The 15,987-nt window shown below is 30.7% G+C and overlaps 1 long non-coding RNA gene across 1 annotated transcript; it reads left to right on the top strand.

The window, feature by feature from the left end:
* Positions 1 to 1,890: 1,890 nt before the first annotated feature.
* Positions 1,891 to 3,240, top strand: LOC147802189 (uncharacterized). The gene is made up of 2 exons (XR_015429735.1): positions 1,891 to 2,084; positions 3,095 to 3,240. It is a non-coding gene; the product is annotated as an uncharacterized LOC147802189 (long non-coding RNA).
* The last annotated feature ends 12,747 nt before the right edge of the window (positions 3,241 to 15,987 follow it).

A 15,987-nucleotide genomic window follows, 5' to 3' on the forward strand; every position in this document is an offset into this window, starting at 1 on the left:
AAACTACAGGTTAAAATAAATACAAAATATCGGCCTTTATTTAAGTAGAGAACATAAGAAATCTTCAGAAATTTTGCATAGTGTGCCAACGTGTTCTTTATAAAGGGGAATATTTCGAAAAATATTTTGAAATATTTTATTAAAATTGCTATAATGAGCAATTTTATCCAGTACTTATTTCGTTTGAGTAGCAGTAAGAGGCTCTTTCCACAGTATATTACAGTATCCACATGAAAACCGCCCCGTATTAATGCAGTATAAATATAATAAATAGTATCGATATTGATAGCTTTGGAGCCTATTGAAACTGAACCAATGATCTCAACAGCAATAATGTCTATTATTAAAATGAATTAAGCATCAATAGTGTCACAAATAGCATGATGATTTTTTCATGTTTCTCTAAAACGAACTCGTATTATTTTTCATTAATTTATGAATTACATAATTTTTTTTCTTCAGTTAGTTATTTCAACTAGTTACTATTGACGAAATTAACTCAGCATCATTAGCAGCAAGAGTTGTATGACGAATTTTTACTTTCCTCCTAAACGACCAGTATCATTAGTACCATTAATTCATCAATTTTACTTTTTCGTTCCTTGATCGTTTCATTTTCGGCTACTTTTGGTTAGCTGGGCGTAAGTAAACTAACCTGTTTTTTTTCTATTTTTTAAAACTTTTTCAATTTATTTCTGGCAAACATTCATTTTTTTGTATCTTTAAAAAAACAAATAAAAAAAAAATTGGTGATGGTCTACATTTTTTGACTAATATTTGCTTGCGCCTGGCAAACCAAAAAGTACCTATTTTTTTCTATTAGTACCTATTACAAAAATTAATCAAGCATCATTAACATCAATTATGACTATGTTTTTTTTTTGTTTTTCTCCTAAATAAATTAGTATAGTTTTTATCAATGATTTTGCATTTTAGTACATAACCTTTTTTTTAAAATTAAAAGTACTGTTGACTTGAAATTATTTCTAGTTTTATAGAAACGCCTTTTTAAAGCATAACACGTCGATTTAGAAAACATAAAAAATATTGATTTTCGGCATAGTCCACCTATGCTACGGTGTTTAAATTTCAAGAGGCTAGAATAAGCGGTTCAGGAGTTATAAGACAAGCAAACAGACCCTAACTTTTAATTTCATTATTATAGATGAATTTATTTATTTACACATTTTAATCGTCACATTTGGTTTGCCTTTTTTCAACTGACTACTAATGAGTTTACACAAATTAACGTGGTTAGCGTGAACTCATAGGTGTAATGCGATTAAAAAATGAAATAAAATATTATATAAAACAAACTATTTTGAAGTGATACTTCTTATGCGACTTCCAACAAGGTTGCGTTAAACGTTTAACGCTACATTTTTATTGGCCGGGAAATCACGTGGTAGGATCCAGTTTTCCCTCATTGGTTCTCCTTATTGTTTTGGTTCTCACTAGCATAAAAATAATAAAAGCCATAAAAGTATTGTTTTCCTATAAATATTTTTTTAGTTTGATTTGATACACATATAATTTAATAGGGTAGTATTTTTTATTTTCAAATTTAGTGGATAACAACTGTAAAAATGAGTGAAAACAATCCCACGGACAATGCGACGGATTTCAGGTTATGTCGAGGTACGTCTCTTGTGAATATCAGTTGATTGTTATGGCTATATCACACGAGAGAAAATATGTGCAACTGCAAGTGTAACTGCAAGTGTAAGTGCAACTGCAAGTGAAATTTCTCCAAAAAACGCTCGTGTGATATAGAAATTACGGTTGCACGAAATATCTGCAACCGTTCAGGCAATTTCTTTCATGAACCAATCAGATCGTTTGCTTTTTATGACGTTTCAATTTTATGTGATGACATATACAAATGTAAATAAAAATGGCGGCGACGTTAGGAAGAGGATGATCGGATGAAATTTTTTTATAGATGAGACGGAACAAGTTTTTAGTTTAATAATAACATTTCCTTTAAAATGAAAGCATTAAAAATACTTCCGCACTATGAGATGACCATCTCAATGCAGTTGATGTACTACCATAACAGGAACCTGCACACGATTTTAGTATCGGTAAGTATAGTACATTATTTTTGCGATAAATTTTCTTTTAAAATATTTATTTATTTTAAGCTAATAAAATTAAAACGTATTATAATTTGTTCCGATCAAAGTTTTAATTACTTTAAATAGAAATAATTTCTATTTTTATATATGTAAAGAATTATACTGGCGAAAAGCTTTACTTTGAAATATTCGCCAAGCAACTCGCCAAACTTTGTTTCAGTATTATAACATAAAATATAATAATGATTATATTTCTTTATTTTTAAATTTTAATCTTTGTTTCTGTTGATTGTAAAAGCATGTGTCCGATTATTTGAAAGTTTTATAATTATTAGTGAAATAATTGTTTTATTCTTCCCTAAGAATTCTTTTAATTTTTGAAAATCTCATTTTAAAACAAGTTAGAAAATATGTGTGGTAAATATTTAAATTGTTTCTCACAAAGTTACCCCATTTTCCAGTAATTATTGAAAAGTATTACAAGAAAGGTAGTATATTATATATAAAAAGTAATTATTAAAAATGCAAATTCCCAATCTCCTTGTCTGATTCTACATTCATCCCTTCTATTTTTTTTTTGTGTATGATGATTTGCATAATATTTTGTTTATAATTATTCAAAGTTAACTAATGATACTTTACTTTTTATTTATACTTCACATTTATCTCTTGATACTTAGCTTTTCTATAATGACAGTAAGTATGTAAGTGTACCTTACTAATTTTTCAATATACTTACATTTTTAAGAGTCTTCGTTTATAAATACAATTTATTTTTCTTGAAACAAATTTCAATCCAAACATAAGAACTACAAAACTAAACACACCTGCCATCTTTCATTAGTGTATAGAATAATCTTAGAACTATAATCAAAATATCTGTCAAACTTAAAATAAGTTTAAAAGGGATACCTAAGGACTTAAATGATTTCAAATTAATGGCATTTAATCTTCCTTATTCTAATAATGTGTTGGTAAAATTTTATCATGAAAGTGATTTCTTTCTTTTATTTCAGATATTTCGTATAATCCTGTAAGGTTTATCTGGTAAAGAAGGAAAGAGATGTAATACTGTTTTTATGGAAGAAATTAAAAAATAAGAAATAAAAATGAATAATGTTCTAAATGTTTCACTTGACAATAAATGTTTTATTTTTTAAATTGATTCTTGTATTATTTAAAATGCAAAACAAAACACGTAAAGGGCTATAACAAAATAATATGATACATTAAAAGTATGTTCTTAATAAAGTATTGTTTTTTTTTATAGTTATAAATAAATTTTAATTTATATACTGTATATTACAATAAATTTGTCCCAAAATAAATCCTATAATTTTTAATTAAATTATCTTATACCAATAATGAATGATATAAATTTTACAATAATAAAATGTAAGTATGACATTGAAAATCCTCTTATATTTAAAAAGCAATTTTACTAAGAAAGTGGAAAAAATAATTTTCATAAAAGTGATATTCCTGATATGCAATGTGTAAATGAATAAAATTGATGATCCCTTCATGTAATGTAAATTAATTTGATGAAAATAAAATTCTGAGACATTGTAGTATAGACAAGTCTGACATTATTTATTATGTATTTTTTAGACTGAATTTAAAAAATAGAATTGATTTGATAGATCTAATAGTTTTGATGTTATAAATATTTTATGAGTGAAAGGTAATTCAAAAATTTATATTTCATACATTAAACCATCATTTCTTCTACAGAATTATTTCAAAGGACTATGTTTTTGAATTAAGCTTAAAAAATAAATTTGAAGAAATGCCTTACTTGATTAGATAGCAATGTCAGTTGCATAAAGTGGTATAAGTCATAAAATTGTCCTTTCTACACATTAAACTTTTTATAAATTTTCGAATTGTTAAACTATTAAATCAGACAGCTTGTTTTTATTCTCATTCGATTTAGTGTTTACATAGATAATGATACCGCACTTGCCTAGCTAGCATGTTACATAGTAAGTATATATAAATAAACTATGCTTTTACAGGGTGCGGAGCCAAATCTTTCAACAAAAAATAAGCAACTTTTAAGAACATTTTAGGCACTCAAAAAATATTTTAAAGCTCTAGGTAAATTGGCAAAATGCAAAATAATTCTCAGACTTTACATGATCATGATAAAATAACTAGAATTTGACAAAGAACTGTTTTCTTGATTATATTAGCCATTAAAAAAATGATCAAGAGATTTTTCGGTTCGATTTCAGAGGGTGGAAAATAAAGCCTGAAATTGAGAATATCTTGCAAAATACAGCATGAGAGAGCAAGAATCTCACCGAACCCAGCTCACTAGACGCACATGCGGACTCGCAAGTATTTCACCAAACCTGTAAAATGATTGGCGTTTTCATACGCTATGGACTGACGGTACGCTGAAATTGATCATGGTTGAATGAATTCTGCTGTTGTTGTTAATTTACGTCGCACTAGAGCTGCACAATGGGCTATTGGCGACGGTCTGGGAAACATCCCGGAGGATGATCCGAAGACATGCCATCACAATTTTGATCCTCTGCGGAGGGGATGGCACCCCCGCCTCGGTAGCCCGATGACCTGCGAGCGAAGTTGAGCACTTTGCGGTAGCACAGTTTAACGAGGACCCATACCGCACACCCTCGGTCCCTACGCAGACTGATCCAATTGGTCACCCACCCGCACACTGACCATAGCCAAAGATGCTTGACTTCGGTGATCTGCTGGGAACCGTGTCTTAACGATCAGTCCAGTGCGGGACAAATGAATTCTGAAAACGTGAAATAGAAAAATGTGAAAAGTACGTTTTTACATAATATGTGGCGAAAATCGACATTCCTTTTCATAAATCTCTTTTTCGAAAAAGGAAAAAAAGGCACTTTTTAAAAACACTTATTAAGAAAAGCACCTTTAAGGGCCTTTAAAAAATGAAAATCCAAAATAAGCACCTTTAAGCACTTTTTAAAAACGCTACGCACCATGTTTTATACCTTAGTCACTCAAATCAAGATAAAAAAAATCGTCAAAATTCTAGATAGTATTTAAGTCCATCCCCCTTTCACCCCCTTATCCTTTTAGGGACACAACATGAAATTCATTGATATCTTAATATCATTTTATATTATGAGGTAGAAATCATAATCCTTTTTATACTATGCTACTTCACTTAAAAAGCACTTTTTAAAAATGCTACGCACCATGTTTTATACATTAGTCACTCAAATCAACGTAAAAAAATCGTCAAAATTCTAGATAGTATTTAAGTCCATCCCCCTTTCACCCCCTTATCTTTTTAGGGACGCAGCATGAAATTCAATGATATCTTAATATTATCTCATATTATGAGGTAGAAATCATAATCCTTTTTATACTATGCTACTTCACTAATGGGGAAATAAAGTCTTCAGAATTTTAATTTCCTGCTGAAGAAAAGACTTAACACAAATACAAATGTAAAAAATTAAATCAAAATCAATCAATATTCTACAGCATCTTTACGAACATCGTTGAGAAACTATGATATAATAGAATCATATGATAAAATTAAATATGAGCCAAAAGTAAAGATAAATAACAAAATATGGTAACCCAATTTCATGCAACCGTTCAGGCAATTAAGCAACCCTTTCGGCAACTCCGAACGGAGGAATTTCACTTACAGTTGCACTTACACTTGCAGTTGCACATATTTTTCTCTCGTGTGATAGAGGCATAAGGTTTTCTCTTCTGAAATTACACTATGACGCATTCACATGCATTATTAACACAAATACATTTTCCATGGCGAGACGATGAGGCAACCACAAGCACTTCCACTGGTTCAAGAGGGAAAAATGCAGAATATTACCGTGATTACAGAGCACGGAAGCGAGCGGAGCAGGAAAAAGAGTCGTTGAATAGAACTAGTGATCCTTCTACGACTGCTGATTCTTCTACAATTAACGTCGAAGGTTACGAAGTTTAACTTCTTCCACGCGGAGGGACTCCACGCACTATTTTTTTTTCTTTGGCATACCACGATCATTTTCGCTATGCTTTAAAAGTTAACCTTAGTGTTTTGCACGCTGCTGGTTTATCCTAACTAAAATCACTCTATCGAAGCGAAATATGATGTCTTTCTCGTTATGAAGGCAAACCTTACTCATGAGACTATCTCAGTTTTATCTTTTTCCAGGATATAGTATTTACTTTTTTCCAAAGTACCGAAAAGTGGCAAGTAGATTTCTAGTTGGCATTAAAGACAAATTACCGACAAAACTTTTCAATTTGTAGAGAAATGGGTGAATCTGAAGACAAAAGTGAAATTGTTAAACTAGATCTATGGAAGGAGAGTCTCCACTTCAAAATTTATACTCTATATATTCCGTCAAGATGCAAACCAAATTTATCTGCTCAATCCATTGATAGTAAGATAATTGTCATTGGGGGATATGACTGATCATTCCATTCATTAGGGTTATGGTGATATGAATACTGCTAGTTTGGAGATCGAGGAACTTTTTAAATTCTAGACATCTAGAGCTTATTGATGATGTCTCTGATCCACCAACATAGTATATACATTACAATGTAAATAGACATCTTATTTTCTCTGTGTTTCTTCTGATTTAAATGCTGTTACAAAGCGGGATGTTATTGAAAATCCAGACTCTAGACAAGTTGTTGCTTCATTTCTTTTTCAAGTACGTAAGATTGAATAACAATAACCCCTTTTTAGTGTAAATATTGAAGCTTTAAAAGAGCTGATTAGGGAAAGTTTCGTTTTTTTATCGAAGAAAAATTGAAGATAAAAAAAATAATTGATTTTTCAGCACATCCTAGCCGTATTGTTTCACACTTTGATAAGGCTATCTCATCATGCGCAAAATACTCAAGAGGAAAGGTGAAGAATTTTAAGTGCCTCTGTTCCAAGGAACTGGATGATACGAAAGCCAAACGTGATCGCCTTAGAAGAAAAGCTGAGTTGACGAAAAGACAAGTGGATGTTATACAGTAGAGGAAACTGGTGGCTGCTTTCAAGAAATATCTAGTGGAGTCTAAGCGGAAATCTTTCGATAAATTTATCTACAACATCAATTACTAGGAAGATAGTATGAAAACATATACATTTTTGTCAAACTTGCAGAATAAGATGTCGGCTCCAAAGAAAGAACCAATTTCCTTTAATGGTTGAGTTTTACCTTCTGATAGGGCTGTGGCTGATACATTCGGCTAATCTTATTAAAAAAAAGAGAGAAAATAGAGTTTTTTGCCAGAAATATGTCAAAACAAATTAAAGAAAAACTAAACAACTTGGAAGATCCTCATGATATTTTTACAGCTCCTTTTACCTTAGATGAATCAGGAATCACCATCGAGTGCAAAAAAATGAAGAAATCTCCATCAAGAGGATTCTACATCCAAGTAGAATTCTTGAGACATATAAGTAAACAGCCAAAGATACTTCATTCTGTATCGTTAACAGAATTTGGAAGATAGGTCTTTTACCTACTCAGTGAAAGAGAGTTGTGGTGCTATGTGCCTATTCCAAAAAGCTTAGGTGGTATGTGCTTGCCTATTCCAGAAAAATAAAAAAATAAAGATCCAAACAACTTGGAAGTTACCAGCCAATATCTCTTACTAATATTCTTGGAAAGACTAGGAAAAAACCTTATACTTACAGATTAAATTGGTACCATAGAGATAAAAAAAGCCTAATAGCCAATCAACAGGTTGTTTACGGAAAATTCGTGCAACAACTAATTACTTTAATCAAACTATTAAGGATGATTTGAGCATTAGAAATTAACAGCTGTCTACGTTGATTTTAAAAGTGCATATGACATGGTATGGATAGAAAAACTGCATCAAAAACTGCTAAAAACTGGTGTTGAGAAAGCGACATGTTCAGGTGGACATGTTCTTTTACTGACCAATGTATTTGCAGGATCAGATTCCGCAAGGGTCTATTTAAATGGTATAATCTGCAAACAAGTTTGTCTCAAGGCGCTGTTTGAAACTGAACACTTTTAAATTTATTTATTAATGATCTAGTTCGCGTTCTAAGGAGTATACATGGCATAAATTGTTTATTCTTTGCCATAGAATATGGGGTCAAAAGCCATTATGAGAGCGAAAACCATGAAAAAACTGACTAAGATGTCACCTAGATGCAACATACTTATGGAAGTAGAGTGAACCATACTCCATTTCTGTAACCATATTTTATGTACACCTTTCTTTTAATAGATAATTAAATAAATATTTTTGCTGTCAAAAAGTTGCTGTGGTATACCAGGGTGACGTTGAAATCCGCATGGGTTTTATACGATTTTCCACCCTCTCAATTTGATTATCTACTCAATATTTTATGTTAAGTTTTCATCCCATTAAATATGTCATCCCTTTAAATCCCTTTAAATATCCCTTTAATACCACTCTCACATAATTTTTGATTTCACAATTAAAAAAGTAGAAAAATTAAGATTATACGAAGCAATTGAAGGGCAACTTTCAACTAATAAATTAATATTTCATAGCACAGACTTTGAAAGTTACCTGTTACTTTTTGAAACAGATTTCAGGATATTTGTAAAAAGAAATACTAGATATTTTAATTTTAAACTGGATGAAAAAAAAGCATTGATTTGAAAACTTTAATTGAAACTTTGACGAAATAATAATGATATTTTATAATGATATTAAACTTAATTATCAACGAAGCGAATCTAAACGGATATAGGTAAAGAAGTAATCACATAATATTTTAAACAAATTTGCTTTAAATAAGAATTATTTAATTATTTCGTAATTTGATTATCTTTTGAATCAAATTCCAGACAAATCAAATCACAAATTACTAGATGAATATGTCTCGTAGTTGGACATCCACATTTCTTTCAAAGATATCTTTTAACTCCCTTGAACAAAAACACTCCTAATCAAGTTTAGATCTCAGTAAAAATAAAACCTTTTATCCTATAGATGCACAGCAAAAATTGCTCGACGGAGCAGACGCAACACTATCAATGCTATAGCTAAACACAAAAGAAGCAACCATTATTTACAACTCTAATTACCTCACGCGGTACCAAAAGAATGTTCCAATAATGCCTTTGTGACAAGTAATTACAAATAGAATCTTTGGAAATGGAACAAAGGCGCCCCATACGGCTCAAATGATTATTGCTACTGTCTGAAGCTAAAATACACGTCACTTTTACTATATGCATGATTTTTATTACATTTCTTGATTTTCTTAAGCGAAATTCGTGTATTAATAATAAAATATAATGAATAATTATGCAAGCAAAAAACGCTAGTGACAAATTAATTTCGTTAAAATTGGAATATCACCGTCTTAGAGAAAGAATTAATAATAAACTCATTTATAATTACAGTATAAAAGTGGTGACTTTTTCATTTGGCGAAATGGCTTATTATGTCGCGCATATAATTGAAAATCTAATTAAGTTGTCTAGTTTAATGATTAATCTATAAAATATCGTCAGGCTTTATGGTTATCTGGGGAATTACATTTGAGAAGCAATTTCTAATGACTTAATTTGAATAATAACTTTTTGATCTTATGTATGAATTAAGTCGAGACGTTCATTCAATATATTGCAATTGTTACTCAGTAATAATTAATGTTAAGCAGAGATCGCAAGTAGTAAAGCGTTTTCGAATTCTAAAAGAATGTATTAGCTTAATAAAACTTCTGAATATTTTAAGTACCAATGGAATTAGATCTTTTATTCAAGAATTATTAAAGAGTTCTAAATTTTTAAAGGAGCAATTTGTTAGAAGTGTAGCAAAGAATTTTTAGAAGTGAAATTTCATTGATTTATTGTAGTGAATCTGTCAGTTAATATCTGTGAGTGTTTTAAACCTGTATTGCAATTATTGTTTCTGATGCTTGGTAGTCATGTTGTTTTGGTTTTTATAATTTAGAAGCCATGTCATTTACAGTGAATTTATTTGCAAATGTCCATATGTTTATCTAGCAGTTAATGTCTGTGAGTGTGTTAAACCCATATTGCAACGATTGTTACGGATGCTCAGTTGCCTTGTTTGGGTTTTAATAAATGTTTAAAAGCGTGTCATTTGCAGTGCATTTACTTGCAATTGTCCTAATGTTTATCTACCAGTTAATGCCTGTGAGCGTGTTAAACCTGTATTGCTACGATTGTTTCAGATAATTCATATTCTTGTTTTGGTTGCAATAAAGTTTTAGAAGCTTGTTATTTACAGTGAATTTATTTGCATATGTCCATATGTTTATCTACCAGTTAATGTCTGTGAGTGTGTTAAACCCATATGGCAGCGATTGTTACGGATGCTCAGTTGTCTTGTTGTTTTGGTTTTAATAAATGTTTAAAAGCGTGTCATTTGCAGTGCATTTACTTGCAATTGTCCTTATGTTTATCTACCAGTTAATGCCTGTGAGCGTGTTAAACCTGTATTTCTACGATTGTTTCAGATGCTTGATCGTCTTGTTGTTTTTGTTGCAATATTTGGCATTTATTTGGAAATATTCATATGTTTATGTTCTAGTTAATGCTTGTGAGTGAGTTAAACCCGTATTCCAACTATTGTTTCGGATACTTGGTCGTCTTGTTTTAACTGCAATTGATCTTTACTAGAAAGTCATTTGCAGTATTGTAACTGTTACTTGATTGTAACCGTTAGACTTACACATCACCTAAATTTCATCTGTTCCAACATCGTAACTCTAGTGATCCAGATGGCGCTACCTACAGGACACAGCAAACTAACCATTTATGTTACCTAAGGTATTAAATTTTAACTTTAAGAAACGTGTTCTCCGTTTCTCGAAGTTGTCGGAGCATTTTTATTGTCCAGAAATGGCATGTTATGAATCCGCAATGAACAAAGCAGAACCCGATTCCTTTGCTTGTTTCAGCCTAAATTAATAAAAATTACAAATGTTGAAGGTATTTTTGTCTGATTTATTATCTCTTATTTAGCGGTATTTAGCTGTGATATTTATTTAACATGCTTTCTTAGTATTAAACACAATTATTATGTCTATTTTTTATTATGATTAGTATTACAAGTTAAAAGCTTAAAACTAAAAGAGGACTTCGCTATTATAAAGCCATCTTGCTATCTATATTATATAAAACGGTATTATAAATTCTTGCGGTATTGAAACCAAAGAAATTTTTTTTTCACGTTTACAACAAGGAGTTTTCAAATTGAGCTATAATCAGGACAGAGAAATGAAAAGTTATTCTAATCGAATTGTTCCTATAAGCAAAGTAGACTAATTTTCGATTTAATCATGCTAGAAAAATTGCCCCGTGTATATAACTGTTTATTTTATTTTATAAACGTCGTTGAACAGCTGACCTAATATTTTAAGTTTACGACTACTAATGTACAACTCTGTAGCCTTGTAATTTTGAACCCAATCCAGAAGACAAGAAAACTCATGGATCAAGTATTAGGAGAAATTTTGCCTTCGAGGAGGCCTCTTTTTGAGGAAAATAACCAGCATTTGCCTTTCATGGTGAGGAAAACGACAAAAACCTTAAATGGTTAGCCTGATGGCAAGGGGACTCTAACACTTGATCCGTCTACCACTGAGGATATTTTACGTCCTCACTGTGGTCGGTGCAAGCCGGATGCGGAATTCGTATCGACCCACCATCGCTGGGATTTGAACTAGTTTAGAGCTATACAGAGCGGTCTATAAGGACTACCCTTGATTAAGTATCTTTTATCAAGAACTTAAACAAACAAAAAAATATCACGTGCAAGATCGTGAAACATTATTTAATCGGGAAAAAAGCAAAAACGCTTTCGAAATCTGTCAAATCACATACATCAGTGCAGGAACGAATTAAACAACAAGACGACTGGTTTGATTGCGGAGGAAACAGAGAGGAGTTAAAAGATGATTATTAGAAACACTAATAAATGTCGAACTCCAATAAAACATGTCGTGATATTTATTACATTTAGTGTAATTTTTCAGATTTCGATGATGTTTTTATTTTTTGCTAGCTTAAATAACGATTTGCAACACTTCGTGAGTGTACTTTTTTGTTTCTATTTTTGATAAGGATTCTAAAAATGCATATTAAAGGCCGTCCTCTTTACGGGTCACCACTTATTTTAGTTTAAATGATGCTTAATAATTTAATAATGTATGTAATTTTCATTGTTGTTGTTGTTGTAGTTCATTAACGTCGCACTAGAGCTGCACAATGGGCTATTGGCGACGGCCTGGGAAACATCCCTGAGGATGATCCGAAGACATGCCATCACAATTTTGATCCTCTGCAGAGGGGATGGCACCCCCGCTTCGGTAGCCCGACGATCTGCACGCGAAGTCGAGCACTTTACTGTAGAACAGTTTAACGAGGACCAATACCGCACACCCTCGGTCCCTACGCAGACTGATCCAAGTGGTCACCCACCCGCACACTGACCGCAGCCAGTAATGCTTGACTTCGGTGATCTGCTGGGAACCCTGTCTTAACGATCAGTCCACTTCGGGACATGTAGTTTTCATAATGATTTAGGCTTGGAAACATGGAATCATAGAATTGTGGATATTTCATTTTATAACCGCCGTTGAACAACAGACCAAATTTTTGGGTTTATGATTACTAATGTACAACTCCGTAGCCTTGTAATTTTGAACCAAAACCTGAAGACAAGGGAACTTCTGGATCAAGCATTGGGAGCAATTTGCCTTTGTGGAGGTCTTTTTGACGGAGGCGTTACATGGGGAAGAAAACCATGAGAGCTTTCCACTGTTAGCCTGACGGCAAGAGGACTCTAACCAACTATCCGTCTACCATTGAGGATATTTCACGTCAGCTCTGTGATCGGTGCAAGTCAGATCAGAAATTCGTATCGACCAGCTATCGCTAGGATTCGAATCCGGTTCACTTCATTGGAAAGCAAACGTTCTATTTATTCCCTGAGGCATCGCTGCTCAGAATTGTGTATATGGGAAAATTCTATGAATTATTTGTTCCAAATGTAATTTTTAAGTAATCGTAGGATGCTTGGAAAATCTGGCTTTTTGAAAATTGACAATGTCCTTTGATGAGCTTATAGCAGTGAGCCTGTAGGCGCATTGCTAAATGACATCGACAATTTTCAGAGAACCGAATTTTCCAATTAGACTTATATTGATCTCTATTGTGTATGTCGTAGGCTAATTGAAAAATCAGGGTCTTTTTAAACTGCCGATGACAGTATATATAAATTGAAAATTCAATAAAATGCATATAGTAAATCGAAAATTTCACAGGACGTGTTGCATATTTTTAGAACTTTATTTTTTTTTAAAAAAATGCCTCTGTTCTTATAAAGCTAGATTAAAATACTATAATACCATTCATTTAATGACGAGAGCAGAATGCGATGCAATTTCTGGGGGTTGGCAATCTCAGCGACCAGGTGGTGAAATCTCCTAAAACTAAAATAGATTAAGATTTAGTAATCAGCCAGCTTGACGAAATCAATATATATATATATATATATATATATATATATATATATATTATATATATATATATATATATATATATATATATATATATATATATATATATATATATATATATATATATATATATATATATATATATATATATATATATATATATATATATATATATATATATATATATAAGCTAAAATAATGAGAAAACATGAAGAAATAAAAATAATGACAAGAGAAGAAAATTAATAAAATTGTCTTCAAATGTATTTAAAAAAAATATATTAATACAATATTAGAAAGCACTCCTTTTCACGGATATAATCGTGTGGGCTGATGAAGAGATTATATCTTTTCTCTGTTTTGTTTTCCGGATTTGTAAGCATTTTTTTTTAGATAATCAATAATTATATATTTTTAAATACTTTAGAAAGCAATTTTATTAATTTTCTTCATTTTTCTTTTTTCTCTGTGTTTTTATTGTGCTATATATATATATATATATATATATATATATATATATATATATATATATATATATATATATAAAAGTTAGTACTGGTATTTATATTTTATATTAAAATAAAATACTAATAAAATCTGACTTCATATTCAAAATATTTAGAACGAATTTGCAAAATTTAAAATAAAGTCTTGCTATGAAGCAATTTTATCATGAAAATATTTGGATCGACATTATTTTATTTAAAAATAAAAGCTTAAAATTGAAAATTAATTCCGTTTCTAGAATCATCTCTGAATTTTTTTTCACATTTTGAAATATTATAGAAAAAAAGAAGGAGGAAACTCGATAAAAAAGATAAATACTTCCCGATAAAAAAAGAATATCTCGCAAAAAATATTTTGTAAATTTTTCAGTCTTTGAAAACTAATTTCAGCTAATTTTGTTTAGTACAATAGTGCCCATCCTATTTTGAACTATTCTTCTTTTTCATTATTGCTTGCACTTTCCTCCTTCAAAATCTGAAGTAATTCTATTGTATTACATTATCTGAGATTTAAATTATTTTTTAGTTCATTTTAAGAATTAAACAACAAAAGCATAGAATTTTTTTTACGTATAAATCTCTTCATTGTATTTTTTATTTTTAAATTAATTATTTAAACGAAATTTATTAATACGTACATACTTCAATTATTAGAAAAAATTACAAATACAACTAACGAGTGTGCAGGCATGTACAGTGAGCAAAATAAAAAACGGACCACCCTAAATAACTTTTGGTCTAATGATCGGATATTCACTTTCTGGAATTCAATCTTAATGGCTCTAGGGCGTAACTTCAAACATGCTAATTAGAGCAGGCTACATTTTAAGTTACGAAATCAGACATAAAAACGCGCTTTCTCGGAATAAACTTACCCTTTTGACCCGTAAATATAGGGGGTAGTTGCAATCTGGGAAATATGGTCCCCATAGTTTGGTCAGGTAAGCGGTTCAAAATTTGGAGTCCTTGATGTAAATCTTACTTTTCCGTATTTCGTTATATTTCAAGAATTTTTTAAGTTTATTGAAAAAAATTTTGATCACAATTATAATATCCAATTAGAATTTTAAGCTAAAATTAACTCTTAATAACGTGTAATAAATATTCATTATTTTATATAATAATAGTCGAAAAACTTTAAAATTTTATGTATGCAATTATTTTACATAATTTTAAAGAATAATAATTGTTCATAGCAAAATAAAAATTTGAGCAAAATCGGTCGAATAGTTCCTGAGAAATCAAATTTTAAATGTACCACTTCGTTAAAATTCGATTTCTCAGGAACGATTCGACCGAAGTACGTTTTTGTGTCTGATTTCGAAACTTAAAATAACGTCTGTGAAAGCTTAATTAGCATATTTGAAGTAAGTTCCTCGAACCATTAAGATTGAGCCTGAAAACGTGAAGATTCACTCATTAGATCAAAAATTATTTAGGGCTTTTTTTTCTTCATTTTTCCGCTTTTTATTGTGCACTGTACTTACAACGAACAAATGTGTCCCTTTTTGTTTCATGGGATTCCTCTGTGATTATTTTTTTTCTTCCGTAATTCTTGAATATTCAGAGTTCTTGAATATACAAGGAACAAAGCGCTTTCAACTTTTATTCCATTTCTTAAAGCTGTTTTCATTTGTAATGTAAATTTGAAGTCTAATTCGTAAAAATAAGTCGACATAAATGGAAACAATAGCTCTTTCTTCAACTTATGAATAAGACACACGCTCATCCAAAATTCTGAGACTGATTTCCCTTTAATCATTCCTTTTGCTTGAGAATTATTTTTTAATCCGAGAAACTCATTTTGTAAAATATTCAATAAATTTTTAACTATATTTATCTTTTCATTAGAGAATTCAGGAAAGCATATCTTAAATTCATTTTCGGAAGATACAAAGGGATCAGACAAATTTCACCCCCTATATAGCAATGA

Source organism: Parasteatoda tepidariorum, chromosome 10 (genome assembly GCF_982258835.1).
Source record: "Parasteatoda tepidariorum strain Cologne lab strain chromosome 10, Ptep-v5.0, whole genome shotgun sequence".
NCBI classification, from domain to species: domain Eukaryota; kingdom Metazoa; phylum Arthropoda; class Arachnida; order Araneae; family Theridiidae; genus Parasteatoda; species Parasteatoda tepidariorum.